We start from the raw sequence: 22551 nt of genomic DNA, 5'->3' as shown, positions 1-22551 counted from the left end.
CACAGGAAGATCAACCCAATGCTGTGCGACAACCCAGAGGGGTGGCAGAGGATGGGAGAGAGGTTGAAGAGGGAGGGGACATATATATACACACACACCTGTGGCTGATTCATGCTGATGTAACGCAGAAACAAACACACTGTAAAGCAATTATCCTCCAATTAAAAATAAATAAAATTCTGCCAAAACATTGGTAATTCAAGTGATTTTCCTATCCTCAAGCTGTTTAGCTACAACCCTCCCTATATATCCCTACCCCACGCCCATTTGAAATTCTGTGATCTTAAACTATAAAGGGCTAAGTAAAAACACTTAACTACTGGTTCCTAAAGTCAAGTGACACTACCTCTCCCACTGAACACTTTCTGGAAGAGATGATATTTGATTTCTCCTTCCTGCCTCCTACTCCGAAAGTAGTATTTTAGTACCTAAAGAGGATTACTATGCCCTCTTCTCACTCTTAAATAAAATTAACTATTCAAATGTTGAAAGAATCTGGACTAATCTTTTAGACACAATGTTAGAGTTCAAAACTTCTGAGTAGATTAAGAAATTATTTTTTTGGAGGAAAAATTGAGACGTCCAAACACAAGACCCAGATGCTGGGAAAGATTGAGGGCAGGAGGAGAAGGGGACAACAGAGGATGAGATAGTTGGATGGCATCACTGACTCTATGGACATGAGTTTGGGTGGACTCCGGGAGTTGGTGATGGACAGGGAGACCTGGCGTGCTGCAGTTCATGGGGTCGCAAAGAGTTGGACATGACTGAGTGACTGAACTTAACTGAACACTGGCTCAAAGTCTCTTTTAGAAATAAAACGTCTGGAGCTTCTGGAACTAAAAGGTCTAGTGGTTAAGATTCTGCACCCCCAATGCAGGGGCACAGGTTTGATTCCTGGTGGGGGAACTAAGATCCTACATGTCTCACAACACAGCCAAAAACACAAAACACCCTCCCAAACAAACAAAACCAAACTACTAACAGGGAACTGCAAAATAAACAGTAACTTAAAAATGAATACTATGGATGAGAGGACAAATGGCAAATGTTTGTAATCTTACTAATTTTATACTCCACCAAGAAAAAGGTCTTTTTTGTAAACTAGACTTCTAAATATACTCGAGCAAAGAATTTGCAGACCATCAAACTGTTCATAGCATCTTCTCTAGCCTGACCGTATTTATAACACTTCACAGAGGAAAAAAATTCTTCCTTTCATGCTTTTCATGGATTAATATTGGATTAATATTGTCAGTAAATGAAGCTTATTCCAACATACACTATGATGTGCAATTGAAGCTGTTTCCAGTTTTATTATTGAACTTTTTACTGCAGTTACCTTTCAGTTCAGTACTTGATCACATCTCTGAGAGAATATACTAACTAGAGTATAACTATCAGTAATCTGACAACTGCGGAAGAGCCACATAAAGAAAGCTTAATAGATTTCTTAGTCAATACATGAGCAAGGTAGTTAAGTGAACCCCCCCCCAAAAAAAAATCACAAAAAATGGAGACCCCAACAATGTTTCAAAAGCAGGTAAGAATAAATTAATGGGGGCTCAAGATCACCTTATTAGTTTCTATCAGCTGGATTTGTGTCCCTCCTGGTCCCCCAGGTCCTCGGACATGTCCTAAAAATTACCTGTCAGCTTTTTCCCTCTTGTCAGATCTAGCTGTAATAAATTCTATAGGCATACATAATGACTCAAAGAGCTGCTGGGCTTGCTGAACTGAATTTAGGTAAATGCAGTGTGGGCACTGCTTTATTATCTGCTACATATCTTAGAATTCCACATATACACATAACTAAGAGGCCTTAGTTAACTATACTTTAAATTGGAAAAAAACCAAATGCAAAATAGGAAAATATAACAACAGTTAAAGAGCACAGATTTTAGATCAGAATACCCGGGTTAGAATGCTGGTTCTAACACATATTAGCTAAATGATCTTGGTCATGTTATTTAACCTCTCTGTGCCTCATTTCCTCATCTGAAAATGGGAAAAAATAGTACTTCCTTAAGTTAAAAAAAATTCAAATAAAGTAACTTATTCCATGCAAAATGCTTAACATAATGGTACTTAATTTTTTTTTTTTAATCCTATCTAACTGTCTACAGTGCTTAAAACCTGAAGCACCTGAAAGGCTTCAAAAGCATACTATAGTATACTACAGAAAACTGTATACCCCAGGGAGTTGTCATTTGTCTCTCTTTTTCACCCCATTACCAAGTCTGATCCATTCTACCTTGATGTCTCTGAAATCAATTCCATTCTCTCCACTCCATTACCTCATAAGGGCTCTCATTATTTCTCATGTGGAAAAAGGGGGATATGGGATGCGAATATGAAGGGAAAACATTAATTTATTACACACTTGAATGTTCATGACCAGATAAGAGATGTTAGCTTTAATTGCAAAGATAAAGAGGTAGGGCATTCCAGAAACTTGAGAAAAAACAAATATAAAAGCTCTATTTCAGTAGCTTTTATATCCTAGAAGATGCTTTGTAAGTTTAGAACTTTAAAATGTTTATAGCATTTGTACTGTGTTAGCTCACAATCAAGTAGAGTTTACAGAACAAAACACTATTGCACAGAAGAGAACTGGCTGCCTAGAAGGATATGCTTAGTTGTGTCTGACACCTTGTGACCCCATGGACTCCAGCCCATGAACCTCCTTGTCCAAGGAATTCTCCAAGCAATAATACTGGAGTGAGTAGCCATTCCCTTTTCCAGGGTATCTTCCGGACCCAGGGACCAAACCCACGTCTTCCTCACGCCAGAGACCACTTGCAATGCAGGAGACCTGAGTTCCATTCCTGGGTTGGGAAGATCCCCTGGAAAAGGGAATGGCAACCCACTCCAGTCTTCTTGCCTGGGAAATCCCAGACAGGGAAGCCTGGCGGAATACAGTCCATGGGGTTTTAAGAGTCGGTCATGACTTGCAAGACTAAACCACCAACAAGGATATGCTAGGCAAGGTTTCCCTAAATGGATATTTAATCCAGACCAGTGGATATTTTAAGAAATAGGCAGATTCACTGGGAGATGAGGGCATTCTGGGAAAAAAAGATTAGCATGAGAATTCATTACATCATGAGTACATGGGAAAGGGCGGTAGGTATAAGAGGAAGGGGACTCCTGACCTGTATGTACTCTGTAAGAAACTGAAAAACAAAGTTTCTAAGTTGGGAAATGAACATGTGTGTTATAAAAGAAAACAGAACAAGAGTATTAGTTTTCTGAACTCTAGGAAGGAGTTTAGTGCAGGTAAAAGATCATGACTTAAGTCAGGACAGTGATAGAAGGAATAAAGAGAATGGATACTTGAGAAATGTCTAAGTCAGAATCAAGAGAACATGGGGACAGACTAGAATGGGTGAGGAAAGGAAAGTGAGATGTAGCATGATCAAACAAATGGACATAGAGGTCATTAAATCAGACAGGGAACCTAAGACGAACAGATTTGGTAGTACGGATCTTCTACCTTTTGGTATAGGTCTCAAAGACAGTGGAGGAGAAACTGACAATGTACGGACATGGCAGTAACATCTTTTATTGGTAAAGAGATTAGAAAGATGCTCAATGTCTGTATTCAAAATGCTTCAGGTATAGAATAGAACACCGATTTGTTTAGCAAGATTATAAATGTACTATGTGTAGTTATGTTTCACTCAATATTTCTGGCTTATTAGTTTGAAATGTACAATTTAAATTGTGGGAAGAAATATCAATAACCTCAAATATGAAGGTGACACCATCCTAAGGGCAGAAAGCAAAGAGGAACTAAAGAGCTTCTTGATGAAGGTGAAAAGAGGAGAGTGAAAAAGCTGGCTTAGAACTCAACATACAAAAACAAGATCATGGCATCTGGTCCCATCACTTCATGACAAATAGATGGTGGAAAAAAGCAAACAGTGACAGACTTTATTTTCTTGGGCTCCAAAGTCACTGTGGACAGTGACTGCAGCCATGAACTTAAAAGATGCCTGCTCCTTGGGAGGACAAACCTAGTCAGCATACTAAAAAGCAGAGCCATCACATTGCCAACAAAAGGTCCATACAGTCAAAGCTATGGTTTTTTCCAGTAGTCATGTATGGATACGAGAGTTGGACCATAAAGAAGGCTAAGCGCCAAAGAATTGATGCTTTCAAACTGTGATGCTGGAGAAGACTCTCGAGAGTCCCTTGGACAGAAAGGAGGTCAAACTAGTCAATCCTAAAGGAAATCAACCCTGAATATTCACTGGAATGCCGAAGCTCCAATAATTTGGCCATCTGATGCAAAGAACTGACTCATTGGAAAAGACCCTGATGCTGGGAAAGACTAAGGGCAGGAGGAGAAGGGGGCAACAGAATGAGATGGTTGGAAGGCATCACCGACTCAAAGGACATGAGTTTGTGAGATAGGGAAGGACTCCGTCAAATAGTGAAGGACAGGGTAGCCTGGTGTGCTGCAATCCATGGGGTCACAAAGAGTCGGATGCAACTTAACAACAAAAAAATCTCAATTTTAAGGTTTTATAATTTTAGTTGTAAACCTTTATCAAATGAACTCTGATGGAGTCTTTTGCCTATTTATGAGAAAAAGAAGTATGAGCAGAAAAAATGCATACAAAACCAAAAACCCTTCTAGGTTTAATGAGTTTCTCAGTGTAAAACACTCAAGTGACTAGCTTGTATTTTACAACAAACCATAAAATAGAAAAATTATTTGCCTACACTGTGTCTTTGAACTTTGTCTTTTTCCTCATTATCTGAAGCCTTTTGTACATGGGAGAGTAAGCACCTTACATCCTACTTCTGATTTCTCTAGGAACAGATTCTACTGCTATAGTGACACCATCGCCAGTGTTTACTCCATATTCTTTTAAAGAAAGTCTAGTCTAAAAATAAAATGTACCTATTAAAAATCAACAACAACAACAAAATAATCAACAAAAACTACTATCAGCAAAAAAGGGCAGATTTCCTTCTCATGTGAAAAGGATATAGCTCTTCTCAACTTCAATGTAAATGTTCCTGTTTTCTTGTCTTCTCAAGTTTTTTCAACATTCAGATCTCTCTTTACATTTCTAGAGAAGACTATAATGTTGGATACACTTGCTTTAGGGAAAAAGTAATTTTTCTACAACAATGTGGTCCAGGGTATAAGCCTGCAAGTCTCACGAGGTGGCAAAAAGAACCATAAAAAGCTAAAATACCAAATGGAGTCTATTCACATTCTTAAAACAAGAAAAATAATGAAAGAATAACAACCAAAAAAACCATCCCAGAAGAGCCTATTTTAGCCATCAAATTAAGGACACTGTTTAGTGTCCCAGAATAGTTTCTGTCCCATAATGGCTTAACTGCTGACAAAATTTCTAAGGATTTTTAGTAGCCATTTTAAGTTATACACCTGCTATTAAAGATATCTCAGCCAAACTCTGATTTACATAACATGAACAGACACAAAAGCTAATTTCAGCACAGGAATGACTATGCACACATTACCCTAGATGTTTCTTTACAAACACAGTCTCTGTTAATCTATGGTCAAAGCTTAAACCACTTGAGGTAAATTTCAAGCTGCCTTGGACTTTGCTGTATCTAATAAAAAAAATACATTTAAATAAAGCATTAATCATGTGACAGACGTTAAAAAATTTAGCACTACGTTCTGATAATATGTGTATGTATGATAATATCATACACATATTCCAATTAGTCAAATGCATTTTTATTTGAACATTAAAGAATGTCTGTCCAAAATAAGTAACATTCAGAAACTTAATAAAAGCCCAAGTGTCCCAACACTCCTCTCCTCCGAAGCCAACTGCCTAGTTACCAGGCATTTATTAAACTTCCTAACAGTTATAGGGCTTCCAAGGAGGCTCAGTGATAAACAATCTGCCAGCCAATGCAGGAGACATGGGTCAGGAAGACTCCCTGGAGAAAGAAATGGCAACCCACTCCAGTATTCTTGCCTGGGAAATCCCACAGAAAGAGGAGCCTGGCAGGCTACAGTCCATGGGGTCGTAAAGAGTCGGACACAACTCAGAGACTGAACAACAACAACAAACAGTTATAAGCAAGAAAGACAGCTACATCATAAAGTGGACTTAGGCTGACCAACAGTCTTGGTTTTAGCATTCAAAGTCTTGTGTTGCAGGAACTTCTCCGTCCGAGCAAAACAAGGTGGCTGGTCACCTTTGGTGGAACACGTACTGATAGGAATTTTCTTTCTCTCATGTTTCATAGTTTTAAAGATGTGGAACTGTGAAAGCTTAGAAAACATCCTACAAATGGACTACAAAGCTTCTTTTTTCACTATCATTTTCTTCTCTGAAACAAAACATGGAAATTAAAAAGCAAACTGTGCATAGCAGCACCTGTATGAGCCAAGTTTGAGTGTTTACGGTAACAAACAGTATTTGTACAGCCTTTACAATTTACAATGTATTTTGACGTGACTTTTCTCATTTGGATAAATTCCAAGGAATTTGTCATGAAGGAACAGTGTCCCTTGCTTAAGTAGGAAATTACAGCTTTCATCGAATTAGTATCTGAATATGCATTCAGGGCAAATGATCATGAGGGTTACAAAGATGAGCAAAACATACTTATTCTCAAGAAGCTTACAATTTTCTAAGAAAGATGAGACAAAAACCATGGGAAATGTGAGAAACATAAAAATACTATGGAAATTGAGGAAAGGGTCAGGAACAGATTTATGAAGAAGACAGCAAATGACTAAAAGGTTTGGCATTAAGGAAAACGTGCCAGAGAAAAGTGAAAGCAAAAGCACAGAAGGCGGCAAAATGTAGGAATGTGATCAGACCACAAGAGAAAGCACCGTCTGAGCGAATCTCAAGGTAAAAAAGAACAAGCCAGTAAAAACAGAGAGAGTCTACAGCTAAGATAAAATGAAGATCTCTGAGGACTGGTCAAGAGATCTGACTCATTTTGTAATCAACAGTAGTGGATATTTTGAAGAAAACTATACCAATATGGAGAAAATTAAAGGCACTTCCTCTTGTCAACATTTATGAATTTTTAATTGAAGGATAATTGCTTTATGCTTTACAATATCGTGTTGATCTCTGCCATAGCTCAGCATGATTCAACCATGCATGTGCGCGCCCAGTCACCTGTCGCGTACCACTCTTTGCAACCTCATGGACTGTAGCCCGCCAGGCTCCTCTGTCCCTGGGATTCTCCAGGCAAAAATACTGGACGGGGTGGCCACGCCCTCCTCCAAGGGATCGTCCCAACCCTGGGATCGAACCCAGGGCTCCTGTATCTTCTGCATCGCAGGCAGCTGCTTTAGCACGAAGCCACCAGGGAAGCCCTGCACATGTATCCCCTCCCTCCCGAACCTCCCTCTCACCTCCCACCCCATCCCACCGTCTGTGTTGTCACAAAGCCCTGCTGTGAGTTCCCTGAGTCATACACCCAATTCCCACTGGCCATCTATTTTACATACAGTATTGTGTATGTTTCTATGCTACTCTCTTCATTTTCCCACCCTCTCCTCCCACCCCCAACTGTTCATGAGTCTGTTCTCTCTGTCTGTGTCTCTACTGCTGCCCTGCAAATTGGTTGATACAGTACCATTTTTCTAGATTCCATACATATATGCATTGTTAATACATGAGGTACTTTTTAAATGAATAAAAGGAGTTATAATACATACAGAAAAGTTTAGCATTTTATTAAATATGATTAATATATGACCTACTTTTAAAATGCATGAATTGATCTGTAAGATAAAATCTATAACAAAGATGATGAAAATCAAAATTAAGAGCTAAGAAGCACAATGCTGCATAGAGGAAAGAAACTGCGAGACCAACAGAAGACAGTTAAGACAACTGGTCATTTCCGTTTCATCCCACAACGCCGTATGAATACGAAGCAGCTATTACGTTCAGACAGCGCAGATACTAGACCCACGCATCCTAGCCGCCCCCCCACCCCACCCTTTTATAACAAGATGCTAACTTTCATACCTCACCATCCGGTATCTAAAGCATCCTGAGATTACTGTTAATACCACTACCATGGAACACGGCACTCAGGGTATTTGCCTAAGATCTCATCTGTACTGACAAATGAGGCAAATATACAGGGCAGGCCATGTTTTTTGGACTTCCCTGAAGCTCAAACAGTATCTGCCTGCAATGCAGGAGACCTGGATTCAGTCCCTGGGTCAGGAAGATTCCTCTGGAGAAGGGAATGGCAATCTACTCCAGTATTCTTGCTTAGAGAATCCCATAGACAGAGAAGCCTGGAGGGCTACAGTTCGTGGGGTCGCAAACAGTCAGATACGACTGAGCGACTAACACTTACTTCACTTATTTCTTACATCTTCCCTCAAGCTGCTTTGAGTATGCCTAAAGCATTAAAGGGCTTCCCTAGTGGCTCAGACAGTAAAGAATCTGCCTGCAATGCAGGAGACCTGGGTTTGATCCCTAGGTTGGGAAGATCTGGTGAAGGAGGGCATGGCCACCCACTTCAGTGTTCTTGTCTGAAGAATCCCCATGAACAGAGCAGCCTGGCGGGCTACAGGCTGCGGGGTCAAGAAGAGTTGGATATGACTGACTAAGCACATAGAAAGCATTAAAAAAAAAATCAGTTAAGGTTTAAATACCTCATGACCAGAGATCTATATATAATGTTAATTGCTGTATAACCAACACTTAACACAGTGCCTGGAATACAAAGGCAATTATTTGTTGAATCAATCAAAACCAGTTTCCAGCCCCAGAGCACAGGTTGGCTAACTCCAGCCCACAGGCCAAATTTTACCATGTCTGTCTTAGGTAAGTAATGTTTTGTTGGAACACAGCCATGCAATTGCGTACTGTCTACAGTTACTCATACTAAGACAGCAGAGTCAGTGGTTGTGACAGAGACTATGTGGTCCACAAAGCCCAAGACATTTATTAACTGGCCCTTTACAGAAAGTTTGCTGATACTGTCCTAAGGATAGATTCTGTTTATTAATTTACTGGTGGCAAAAGGGCTTTTGTTCAAATAGCAACTCAAAATATTAATGGCTACCTGGAGTGCAGTTGTTAATAATGATTCTGGACACAAAGGGAAAAGAATACAGTTCTCAATGATCAATGTTTGTTACGGTTTAGGGAAAGGAGAAACAGGATTGTAAATAAAGATCTTTGAAAACTTCTGCTGTAGAATATTTTATAAAGTCAGCATTGTTGTCTGATAGTTTCACAAAGATGAATTAGCTGCAAAATAATATGAAAAAACCTCAACAGAAAATCCCGAAAGGAATCGAGAATGGTTCATGTGAATGCTTAGGACTGTCTCAAAAACAACAATTTTGGTTCTGGCATGGCTGATGTAGCTCTATTTTACAACATTCAAGAGGCACCTTATTCACTTGGTCAACAGGTTCAGTTGTTTATTTGTAAGGATGACAAAATTATTATTAGGAGAACTTAAGGTGAGACTCCAACATATCCCAAAACTCCATCATGTTTTACAGGTAAAACTGGAAAGGGTATCTTGGGTAAAGTGTATTCTTTACATGTGACGCTAAATTTGATTTATTAAATCTTCAAGCTTTGATTATGGGAGTGGCTAATATAACAAACAGCCCAGCATTAAAGCATTCATGCCTAGGGCTCCGCAAAGTTTCCTTTCAGATTATTTTTAAAAGTTCTTTGTTTCTTGGGCCTATGTCAAGTCCTTGTGCCCCAGCTACCAAGGAGCCTGCAAAAGCTAGTACTTGGCATTTTCATTTTCTATAAAGCAAGATTATCCACCAAGACTCATTTAGGTCTTCGTGTTTTCAGACAGTGAGTCTCTCTAAAGATAAACGTGAACACCCACGTCTGTATGTTCATATAAGACATTTATAGTCAGATATTATGTTTCTGATAGATGCAGCCTGGCCAGGGTATTGGCCATACCCTGGCGGGATAGGAAGCAAAGAGCCACGCATATTTAAGATGTGGCTAATCGAAGGCACTGATGGGAATGGTTGGACGGGATGTCTCAAGGTCAGATCAAATTTAAATCTTAAAGCCCCAAAAGTCTAGGAGAATTAAGTGATATTAGACCAGTGGTTATCAATAACATCTCTCAATATCATAGGAATTGGATATGTCTGTGTTTTTAAAAGTACTCTAAAAGACTGATAATACCTTCTTTCCTCAAGATCCTAAGACCTATATTCCTAGCAAAGAAAGGTCAGAGTCTACCAGAGCCTGTACTATTCTTTTTTTTTTTGCTTCCAATTAAGTGTTCCCAATTTAGTACAGAAAGGTCTTTGTGTTCCTGAGGCCTCCAGAAATATTTTAAACAATCCTTAGTCGTTCAAATAATCCACTATTAACAGCTTAGCTTCCACACATCACACAAAAGAAGAGGCACCACCACTCCAAAGGGATGACTATTTGGGGGAGTAAGAAGGTTAACCAGATATTTTACTATGTTCCTAGTGAAGCCACATTTTCTCCAAGCCTCCTGAATTTGTGAGTCCAAAATTTAACACTTACACCAAAGGTGTTCAATACTTTTTGCAGAACAGGTTGCAGAATGAAATGATTACATCAACTACGAAGATATCCTCATTAGTTAGGGAAAATATTTGTTTTCATGCATTTCAAGAAATCAGAAGTGAAGCTCTTTACTACCAGCAGATAGATGAGAATTCAAGTTAAAGGTAAGGATTCTAAAACAAATCACTTTCATTTCTATGAATGGAAAAGTGTCACAAACATTTATTTTAACATAGATATTCAGATTTTATAATATACTACCCTCCACAAGCATGGGGGAACACTTTTTAAACAGAACTTTACAGTCTGTTTCAACATAAGGCTGAATTCAGAAATAAACAGAATTAGTCTTCTATGAGAGAAGGAACAAATGACTACACAAATTTTTATTTCATTTTAGTGTTACATTTCTGAGATTTTAATGACAAAGCTTAATACGATTGCCCCCAAATGCATTTGAAACCATAATAAGAATGCCATAATTTTAGACTGTGGGTTTATAATTTGCATTACATTCTAAGTGAAATTTCAAGACCAGGGCACTCCTAATGGAAAATTTCCTAATAAATGTGACACAAGTTCAAAGGAGAAAAATTAACCAACTAACAGAAGACAGTGGAAGCACAGGTACTTAACATAATTTTCTCTAATAATTTTACTATCTTAATCTAAGCAGCAGTTTATGTTAGCTAATGCCCACACTGGTGTAACGTAGTCTAATTTAATAGTTCTTCCTGTTACACTCCAGCCTCCTCGGTTTATTTACAGATGCACTTAGTACCCAGTAAAATAAAGACCACTTAGAAAAATAAAAGGCACGCCACACTTTGGAAGCCATAAACAATGCTTACATTTGGCTTTTTCATACATTATTCCACTTACTAGTATAATTATTAGGTTAATAAGCACTTTTTAAAATAGAGTAGCTTTGAAACATGCCTGTCTTGGCAATTATGGATACAAGTCAATATCTAAAAACAGCACACATGTTTGCATTCTTGGACATTAATATACACCAAATGGATAAAGGCAATGAGAACTGAAGTTAGAAGTAATTAGGCTGCTAGAATAAGGTGAGCATATGTGGAAAACACAAAAAATGGGCAGGTACTTCTCATGATCAATCCTGAGTTCAAAGTAGGATCTTCATATTTTTAAAATTCTTTCCTTGTCAATACCAAGTAATTCCACCAAGGATGTTACAATAGAGATTATGTTAGTCCTACAATATGACTATTCTAATTTTCTCTTGTGCTCTAAGCTCACAATTAAATGTATTATATAATTCTTAGAAATCTATCAATTGGGAGGCAAACTGCAGGGTATAAGACTTTCAAAATTGAAGAAGAAACCTTAGCTAAAATATGAGCTCTCAAGCATTACATTTAAAAACACAAACAAACAAAAAAAAAAACCACCACTACTTTTCAGGCACTAATATACACTCAAGAATCTCCACTACTTTCAGACATTTAACTGGACTCGAATTAGGTGGTTCTCCCATACCTTTTAAGACTTATCACCCTCAGCAGTGCCTTCCACCCTAAGTCTGTGTCAAAAAGAACTCCTTGGCAGAGACTGTTTCTATACTAACTTCTTCAAAGTAACATTGTCAGATCCTGATGTCCTCACCAAAGACACAAAGTAATGAAGAATAAAGCCTTTCCACTATTTAAGACCAGTTTCTCAGAAAATTTGAAATCAGAAAATCTCTGAAACCTAAAGTTTAATTTAGCGGCAAAACCTGACCTAATATAAAATTTTTATACAGAAAGATTTCACCTAAGCACTGATGTGAAACTATTTACAGTTTTATTTATCCCATTTACTGTAATTATTTGTGCTTCACTTTAGAAATATTAAGTGCTTGATACTCTTACTAAAATTCAAAACAAATCTTTCCCCAAAGTATGGACCTATAATCCATTTCACAAACATCTGCTACAGCAAAATATTCTTGAACATACTTTGCACTTTTCTAATTTCTGTGTTGTCTACCTGGGGTTCACTGTTAGTCTAAAACTTACATACCCCTTCAATATCATGTACACTCTCGCCTCATTTTCAAGGTCATCTTGGACTACTAAAGTCTAAGAGTTTTCACTTCTTACCTTGATTCTATAAGCACTCATCTATATCACTCATTTGGGTATTATTTGGAACTTCCATTTACATTTTGTGATGATTAATTTTTCATGTCTTTGCTAAGAACCTTTTGTGCATAATAACACAATTTAATCATAACATACAGTAACTGAGAACGACTGGCTCTCAATTACAGGCAGTCAGATGAATGAGTCCTCAAGAGACAGATGCCCTAAAAAATGAGGGACTATAGCTGGAAATAAATGTAACACTTAAAAAAAACCAGGGTAAGAAATAGCCTATGATGGGAATTGGTAAGGACAAACCATTGAACACTGTATTCTCTTAACTAAAATTATACAATTTGTCAGACTAGCCATCATCAAAAATCTACAAACAATAAATGTTGGAGAGGGTGTGGAGAAAAGGGAACCCTATTGCGCCGTTAGTGGAAATGTAAATTGATACAGCCACTATGGAGAACAGAAAGCAGATTCCTTAAAAAACTAGGAATAAATCTAGCAAATGATCCAACAATCCCACTACTGGGCATACACCCTGAGAAAATCACAACCGAAAAAGACACGGGCACCCCAGTGCTCACAGCAGCACTCCTTACAATAGCCAGGATATGGACGCAACCTAGACGTCCATCGCCAGATGAATGGATAAAGTAGTTGTGGTACACATACACAATGCAATATTACTCAGCCATAAAAGGGAATGCATTGATCAACTAGTGAGGTGGATGAACCTAGAGCCTGTCATACAGGGTGAAGTTAGAAAGAGAAAAACTATTGTCCTATGTTAACGTGTATATATAGAATCTAGAAATACGGTACTGATGAACCTATCTGCAGGGCAGGAATAGAGACACAGACATAGAAAACAGACTTTGGACATAGCAGGGGAAGGAGGGGGGGTACAAATTGAGAGTAAAAACAGCAAAAGTACTCTCAACTCACAAACACAGTGAAGAAACTTTTACTCTAATACCATAATTTCTAACTGACAGATAATATTGATTTATCCTCCACATAGGATCCTCTGGCAGACAAGATGTATCAATCACTAAAGCACCATAGTGCTTTTCAAAGTGGAGTTTACCATTTTTGCTCAGGAGCAGCCCTGCTCCTTAGAAAGAGAACTTCTTCATCACCATTCTCTCTTTTTCTGTCCTACTTCCTGCCCTTTCGCCTCTTCATTGCCTATTATTACTATCACTACTTTCATGTAAACAATATAAAAGTATTATAAATGCTCTTCTGTATTTAAAAGCTTGCAAATCTAATCTTTTCTTTGTTGAAGGATGACCAAATATGGGAGAGAGCTCTCAAAAAAAAAAAGCTTAAGTATAAAAAAGCCTAAAATAGAGGGAATTTCAAACATGCTTTAGCTAGCAAATAAAAACTATACAAGCAAGTGGCAACTTTGTGACTACTTTGCATGTCCAGGACATAAAATATGATCTTAGTATGTTGTCTAATTCAGAACAACCAGAATGGCTGACCAGTTAATTATTTAATATAGGGAGCATGAAAGCTTCCTATTAAACGCCCCTACCTTACTGCAGGATTAGCTCATGGAGGCAGGAATTCTATAATACTTAATCCCTGAAACTATCCTGAAGTTATTACCTTTTTACACTTCCCTAAACTACATCGTATCCTCTCTCTGATACAAACCCTGTTCTTTCAAGCAGTGATGGTCAGACTCAATACTCTGTTTCTTCACAGAACGTACCCATTATTTCTAGGGAAATAACTGGCACTAAATTTCCAAGAAACTAGGTACACTACAAACTATAACTTATGTATCTTACTTCTTTCATAACCTGAAATGTATTACTTGAACTGCAATCAGGTTAGCTTAAAAATCCTTAAAAATTTGGAATAACCCTAAGACACGACTTTTGTAAAAATGGTTGCTTAATAAGGTTTGTTCTTAAATAAACAAAAAAGAACTTTCTTCTAGAAGGTAAAAACATCATTTGTTTTGGAAAAGTATCTAAACAACATGTCAAATTCTCAGGTCAAGGAGACATTATTAAGCTCGAAAGGGGAAAAATATACATAGCTTCCCTGTATGAAAGCTACTGTACTGTGCTCAGTCATGCCCGACTCTTTGTGACCCCAGGGACTGTAGGCGCCAGGCTCCTCTGTCCATGGGATTCTCCAGGCAAGAGTACTGGAGTGGGTGGCCATGCCTCCCCCAGGGGATCACCCCAACCTAGGGGTCAAACCCAGGTCTCCCACATTGAAGGCGGATTCTTTACTGTCTGAGTCACCAGATGAAAGCTACTACATATCCTAAAATTTTGAAAGACAACTATTAAAAATCTATTCAAGGTTACGTCAAAACTTCAATACAGTATATGCAACCTATCTATGGTTAAGTCATCAGATGTACAAAACAAGTATTAAAACCAGAAAGTGGCTTTAAAAATTACCTAATCTATTACTGTGATCAAAAATCGAATGGGAGGAATTCCCTGCTGGTCCAGTAGTTAGGACGTGGTGCTTTCACTGCCAGGGAACCCAGCAGTTCAATGCCTGGCTGGGGAACTAAGCTTCTGCAAGTAGTGAGATGTGCTCCCCCACCCATCCCAAAAAATGTTGAATAGACTGCTCAACAGAAACAAACAAACAAACAAAAAACTGCCAAGAAACTAAACTTAAAATGATTATACATTAATAAGAGATCCCAAGATCATGCACATGAAAGCAGTGCCTCACAGCGTTCATTTATGGTTCCTATTCTTCTCTTCCCCCCAACAAAAATATGTTCAGAAAATTGTAAAGCACGGAAAAATGAGTAATACACACAAAAAAGTAATAACCAGACAAACAGATGGGCTTAAACAGGAGTATCTTAACAGCCTTTCAAATAAATGTTGATAATCCCTTCTGATGCTATATCAACCTCTATTAGCTGCAATATACTGGAATGTGTAACCTTATCAATAAACCTTGTGTTCTCTATCACATTAAGACTCAGTGGTCTAGCTAGAACTTTGGAAGGATTCCTTATCCCTGGCATGATTTTCATGCACTGGTGACTTGGAAAATACTGGCTTATAGAGTTATGTTGATCTTCAAATATTAACATATTTTATTACATAGTATTTTAAAAACCATGTTCATTATCACCAATATCATCGGAAAATTTTTTTAAGATATTGAGAAGCTGTGAAGAGCACAGTGGCTAACACAAATTTTACAAAATTCTAATTTTCACTTGAAAATTAGAACTTTAACCATTGTTCATAAATACTGTCAATCTTTTCCTTTTAAAGCAACAGGTTCACTTTTAGAGAAAATCTAATACCCAAGTCTGAAAAACTTCTTCAGTCTGTCAAGCATTCTTCTAAGTAAAAACAGAGTTCATTTAAAAAGTGGCTAATTCAGCTTGCAACTCAAATAATCACACAAATGCTTTCCGTAGATCCAACCCTTATACTTCAGTAAGGAGCAAAAAAAAAAAGTATTTTAAGCATACTTTCTATTTAGTTATAGTATACTAAAAAATGATGTGTACAAAGTTGATGTCTGATTTTATCTTTAAACTTCTTCATCAAGTGTGTTTAGGTTTTCTTTTTTCTTTAAAGTGTAAGTATATGGCAATGAAGAATACATACAATGACTGCTAACACAATGTGGTACTCTGACCTGATTTAAGATGTCAAGCTTTATCGACTTTTGCTTTTGTACATTGGTACAGCTATCAATACAGTGAAAATGTAAAGGACATCTCAGTATTACTGTCAAAAGTTTTCTACTTGTAGAACCCCTGCAAATGTCGAGGGAATCCCCAGGATTCCTTTGACCATTCTTTGAAAACCACTGAGCTAGACAATTTGTTCACAATCACAATTTTCTTCCTTAGTTCTCATTCACACCTTAGTAGGAATCTTTAAAATTAAGTAACCTAGTCAACTTTACTTGGCACTAGCAAAGCTAAAGGTGAAGAGAAGCTTTATCATAAAGAACAAGAGTACTACCCATTAGTGTATTTTATAAACATTTATGAGTAATACTGCACTGAACATCTGAACTCATCATCTCTAAGGAGTACATGCCATCTTTCCCACCGAGGAAGCAAAGAGGTTAGAAAAACTTCAGAAAAGAAGTACAAATTTTGCCTTAAAATTCACTGCACTGGTAAAGATTACAAGTGATACTAATTTTCTTGATTATACTTATCTGTATTCAAAGCACTTTTGTATAATATCTCAAGTTCAACAATTCCAAGAGCAGCACAATAATAGATGCACATGTCTATACACCTCATTACCATCCTTTGTTATTATCTGTACAGTACAGAATGCAAGATTCCTGAGGGATTCCTGAGTCTTGCTATAGATACGAAGGAGCTTAACGGTAACTTACAAATCTTAGAAGCAGCAGATGTAACTATGCTAGCATAATGTAGTCTCACTACAACCTTAAAACACAAGGTAAAAGTTGGATGCAATATGCACACCACTTTGACACCAACAAACTATTAAACAAAAAGAGCTTTATTTATAGTCCTTATTCCCAGTATCTAAGAGCTTTTAGAAACTCCATTTTTAGAACACAGTGACTTGAAAAATATATTCTAAAAAGAAAAAATTATAGAAAACACAGATAATTAGAATTTTGAGTAACATTTTCCATTTCCTCTTTAGAAGCTTTTGCCAAAAACTGCTATTAAATGGACAAAACAGATTTTCTTTCATCTTTATTTCTTTCCCACAAGGCAAAGAAGAGGAAAGCAACAGGTAGAAGTGATCCACCATTAGGGCAATTAGTCCACTGTATACTTTCAAAATAAAGTTACTTAGCAAAATGCTAAGTTTTAAATACAGGAGAAAAAACTATTTTATTAAAAGTACATATTTACTGAAATAAATACTCAAAGCAACTACTGGAAAACTCAAGAAGAAGCTCTATCATGTGGTATAAGTGATGATTTCAACAAATCACTTGTGATCAAAATTATGTATAGGTGATCAAAATTACTTGTAACTGCTTTAAACAGATACTCTCTTCCTTTAATATCTTTAAGTCTACCTGTACAAGTTAAAACCTTTCACCACCCACCACGGGACAAGACCACCGAGGGCAGGCACACTACGAAATTGTCAAAACTACAAGTGTTAGGCATTAGGAACCAGTCCAATATAAAATTCAAAATCAGAACTTTAGATAATTATTCTGTAAGTCTTTAATAGACCAAGATTCTTAATTTAAACGTGAACATATTTCTAGTACTTGAGCACCTCATATACAGTTCTAGGCTTAGTAATATCCCAGAATATTGTTCTACACAGTAAATTCCAGATATAAATTCTTCAGTTCATGTGGCAAATATACGTCCTTTTTCTTTTTTTGGCCTCAGGGTAACTTGTGGGATCTTAGTTCCCTGACCAGGGATTGAACCCAGGCCCTGTGCAGTTAAAGTGTGGAGTCCTAACTGCTGAACCGCCAGGGAATTCCCCCAGTATTTTTTCTTTTGATAAGTAATTTAAATATTATTAAAACCCTGGTACATTCCTCAAATTGTCATTTCTTTCCTTTATAAGTTTTAAGGCTGGCTCTTTTTATAATCAGTTGCTCTGTAGCCTTGATTTGACTAATATCAGTAATAAACACACCAGTATTAGGAATATGGAGAACTGATATTTCTTTCTGTTAGTGGTGTACTTTAAAAAGTGATTTTTTTTTAAGGCAGCAAAAAAGTTCCTGGTAACTTTTCTATAAAATATAAATTATAAGATTAAAGGGATTGGTCTTAGAATCCAGTGACCAAATAGGTTCAAACTAACTACGAGATTAAACAGCAAGCCAGTCTTTATGCAAATAGATAAATTCATTCTATTCCTTGCACCAATTGCTTCCACTGTATTCATAAAATTTCCAAAGGACTAATAAATGAAAAGACTTTTAAGTTCTCAAAAGGTAATAATTAGTACCTTTTAGTAGTACTGCAAAATATTTTAAGAACACTGAAAAACATTAGGTTTTCAGCACAAGGGCAAGTCATTTGCAGATGTCTAATGTTACAATGAATCATTGCACCAGCCAAAATGTTTCTTAACTTTTTCTAAAACAAATCCAATTTGAAAAGGGTAACTCTTATTAACAGTCTTCAAAATTGATAGGAGAAAGAACAACAACAACAAAAAGGCATAAATTTAGTTACAACCTTACATGGTCTTACAAAGTTTACAACCAATCTTTATCAAGATTTTCTATAGACTGAACATGTGACATCACTGCCATAAGAGAAGACAGCTTTTGACTATTCAGTTCATAAATACTAAACTACCCCCGTGTCAGTCAAATCTAAACACTACAGATCAATAACCACTCCCTCTTTACCAATACATAACCCAGAAACACATTATTTTAAGTCTTTGGGAAAATGACACATGCATACCAATAAGATCCTGATATTCAGCAATAAAGCTGTCTACTTACACTTTTGGAAGAAAAATAAATGACACCTTTGAAAAATTAACCAAATTCTATTTCTGTGAAATCCATTCCCTATTTAATTTCACTGCCTTAATAAACACTGATCAAATACCTACAACAAAAGTCAAAGAAAACAGAACATGGATTATTTCCCATTCAAAGCTTAGACTTTATAGTTAAAACAACATGTATCATTAGTTACTATGTTATCAATCTCCACATCCGCCTTCTACCAATCTTGAATTGTATCAGAGGACGCACTTGATAACACCCTTCTTACACGGTGGCTCCTTACCATGGGGACTCTCTCTCACTTTATACAACTAAGAGAAAGTACTGAACTGCCCCAGTACAGGATTGCTTTGAGGATAAAAATCAATCTGTAAAGTTAAAATGGCTCCAAAGCCAACGTGGAAATGTTTCTTTTCGAAGGAATACAAAGATCTCTTCAAATATCATCTCTTTTAAATATTCATTAGTTAATATCTAAATATAAATGCTAAACACTGCATGCATAGGCAAGGTTCTAGGAACGAAGATACAGTAGAGAATAAAATGGATCAAGTTCCTACCCTCAAGGTACTTACATTTAACAAACCGGTATTGTCTCTACGTTAAGATACTATGGCTGTGTTTCAGGGCATACAAACAATACATGGAGTTTATAATTTAGTGGGATAACAAACAACACATAACAGACGGCAGGAAGCGATACCTGTCATAGAAAGAAGAGACGATTTTCATAGGGTGGGGGAGGGTGTTAGAGGGCAGAAGCAGCAACACTGGCATGAACCCATACCACATTTTAAAATTAAGTCAGTTTATTATTGGGTTCTTCAGTTGTATTCCCATACCTGGCACATTAAAACCAAACTGGATACAGGTGTTTCAAAGATTTACTTTCTGGCTTCTTCAGATAAGGGAGTCTCACACTTTATTATGATGACAAAAAGAAAATGCAAGTGAAACCACCTTCACAATAATGCAGAGACCGAAAGCATGGATGGGCTCAAATAAGACTATCATTCACGGCTCTGTGTCCTTAAAGTTATTTAATCTTTCTGAATACCACCTTCCTCTCTTAAAACCTGATAATGAAACTACCCAAAGGATTCTTCTACACTAAGGTACTTATATTTTTGGAGTATGATGGGACGTTTATCCTCTACAAAATGTAATAATTCACCACAAAAGCGTCGTATTTTTTCCTCCAGCTTCTCTATGGATAGACTACTGTCCTTCAAGTCAGCAGGACCACTGACTAGTTATCTTATCTTTTCTAGGCCTCAGTTTCCTCCACCGTAAATTCAGAGGGTGGGACTGGATGATCTAAATAGCCCTTTCCGGCCCTTAAAAAGTCCCATGACTACATTATGACTCAAATACTATTCAAGGTTCAGCTTTCACGAGTGATACCAGCTTTAAGTTAAATGAACGTCTCCCCTTTTTATGTTACCTCTTGCTAAGATTTTGTTGAGCAAGTCCAAACAGCATTCTAATTACAAAATAAGAGGATAAAAAAATGAATTTTCGAGTTGAAAGTTTTAAGTTTTATAAGAATTATAAATTATATTTTAGATGTTTATATAGTAGATGCTATGCTACTAGCAAAACAAAAATCCAATCAGCTTAAATTTTAAAATATTAAAACCACAATCTTCATTCAGTGTCAACTTTCTACCCCGTTAAAACGTGATTTCCCATTACAGTAACACACAACTGCTCATCTTCACTCCGAACACGAGCTGCAGGGCAAAAATGTTCTAAACTAGTAAGAGGTAGCAAGCGAAGAGGAAGCAAATCGTCAGCTTTAACTCAGCAAGGATAGTCTTTTCCCCAAAAGCTATCGGTGTTTTCAGAAGAAAAACTAGGATGTCTAGATTCAATGGGGGTAGTTTTAAATAATATTCATGGCGCTGACAGTGTTAGGATTAGACACACCGAGATGTCCGAAAAAGAGAAGAGGACAAACTTCCTGGATTTTCTTTCCCTCTGAAAGAGAAAGAGATTTCCTCTTGCTGACGATGGGAAAGGCCCCTTTAACAGTTTTTTCTCTTCGCAGTGGCTGCTTCCAGACTAGGTGGGGCTCCCTCCGCTGCCTTCCTCCTGCCACTTCCCGCAACAAACGGAGCAAAGCAGCCCGGTTTCAGGCAAACTTTTCCCCTGTCAGGCTCAAGCCCGAAAAGGGCTGGGGAGTGGTTTCCCCCGAAAGCTCTCCGCCCCTGCTCCGGACTGGGGGAAGCTGAGTCTTCGCAAAAGACAACTTTCTGGTTTCCGTTCTAACTTCCACTCACACCCGGGAAGGAACCGAGGCGGGGAGATGAGTCTTCCGGGGAGCCTGCGAGGGACGGCGGGCAGCTGAGAGGCAGCGGCGGCCGCGGGCAGAAAAGAGCAGGCGGGTGGGGGGGTCCTCGGGCTCTCACTTCCTCCGCCATATTTCAGACATTTGACCCCTTCCGCAAAGCGCGCTGTTCCCCGCGGCGGCGGCTCGTCCCCGCCGGCCTGGGAGGCAGCGCGCTCGCCGCCCCGGCGCCGGGCCCCAGCACCACCTGCCGCGCTCCGAAGCCGCCGCCGCCCTGGCCCCCTGACCGTCGCGCGCGCCCCGCCCGGCCCGCGCCGCACCCCAGCAGCTCCCCTCAGCAGGCGCCCGGCCCCCGCCCCGCGCGGCCGCCGCCGCCGCTCCCCTCAGTGGCCACGCACGCACTCTGCGAACCTCTCGCGCTGTCACCGGGTGCCCGCAGCCAGCGTCGCCTCACGCTCCCTCCGGGTCGCTGCTCCCGGCGCCACGGCGGTCCTGCCGCTACCGCTGCTGCTGCTACCGCCGCCGCCGCCGCCGCCGCTCCGGCTGGTTTACACGCCTGACTCTGGGCGAGGTTTGGCGGTGTCGCCTTGACGTCAGGCGTTCAGCCTCGCTCTCGCTTCCGTCCGCGGGCGGGGCGCGCGGGTGCGCGGCCCGGGAAGGGGCGGTACCGAAGGGCGGGGCGAGAGAGCCGAGGGGCGGGGCCATTCGTGCCGCCGCCGGGTCCCTTTCGCAGCGTTTCCTCCGCGGTGTTTCCGTTCTTCCTCCACCTCGCCCCTTCGGCCTCACCTTGACTTCTGAGAACTTAGCGGGGGTACACTGGTGCCAAGGGCTTAGAAACCGTCCGAAACTCAAAAGATGCCTTTAGTGCAAACTGTAGTTTAATCACCGACACCACCAAACAGTTGGTGCTCGCGTATTCCTTTGTGTTGGGGAAAGTGGCCGGAGAAGTAACAGTGCTGTTTCCACACCTAGAGCTCCCGTGAAGGTGCCTAGGCCAGGGCAGTCTTTTTCATTCTTGAAATGGTGTCTCCTAAAAGGTCAGGTGTCTTCTTTCTAATTCTTTCCAAATTACCCGGTCAAATTCAGTTAATCGGTCCATAATCCCGAACAACTTTGTACCTAAATCAACCAAATGAGTAAAATAAAGCACATATTTAAATGCTTGACTCGAGCACTCTAA

General features: G+C 38.8%; 1 protein-coding gene across 2 annotated transcripts in view; it reads right to left on the bottom strand.

Moving 5' to 3' along the window:
- The window catches only part of RAP1B (RAP1B, member of RAS oncogene family), a 44097-nt gene extending 22130 nt beyond the window's left edge, over positions 1-21967 (bottom strand). Inside the window, exon 1 of one of the 2 annotated variants that reach the window (XM_043446261.1) lies at positions 21774-21967. The gene's annotated coding sequence lies outside the window, so the exon portion shown is untranslated. The remainder of the gene's footprint in view (positions 1-21773) is intronic. The other variant, XM_043446259.1, reaches the window with a different exon arrangement.
- Positions 21968-22551: the final 584 nt, after the last annotated feature.

This window comes from Cervus canadensis, chromosome 25, assembly GCF_019320065.1.
Source record: "Cervus canadensis isolate Bull #8, Minnesota chromosome 25, ASM1932006v1, whole genome shotgun sequence".
Classification (NCBI taxonomy): Eukaryota; Metazoa; Chordata; class Mammalia; order Artiodactyla; family Cervidae; genus Cervus; species Cervus canadensis.
Note: the sequence above shows the minus strand (reverse complement) of the source record. Positions and strands in the feature narration are given on the sequence as shown.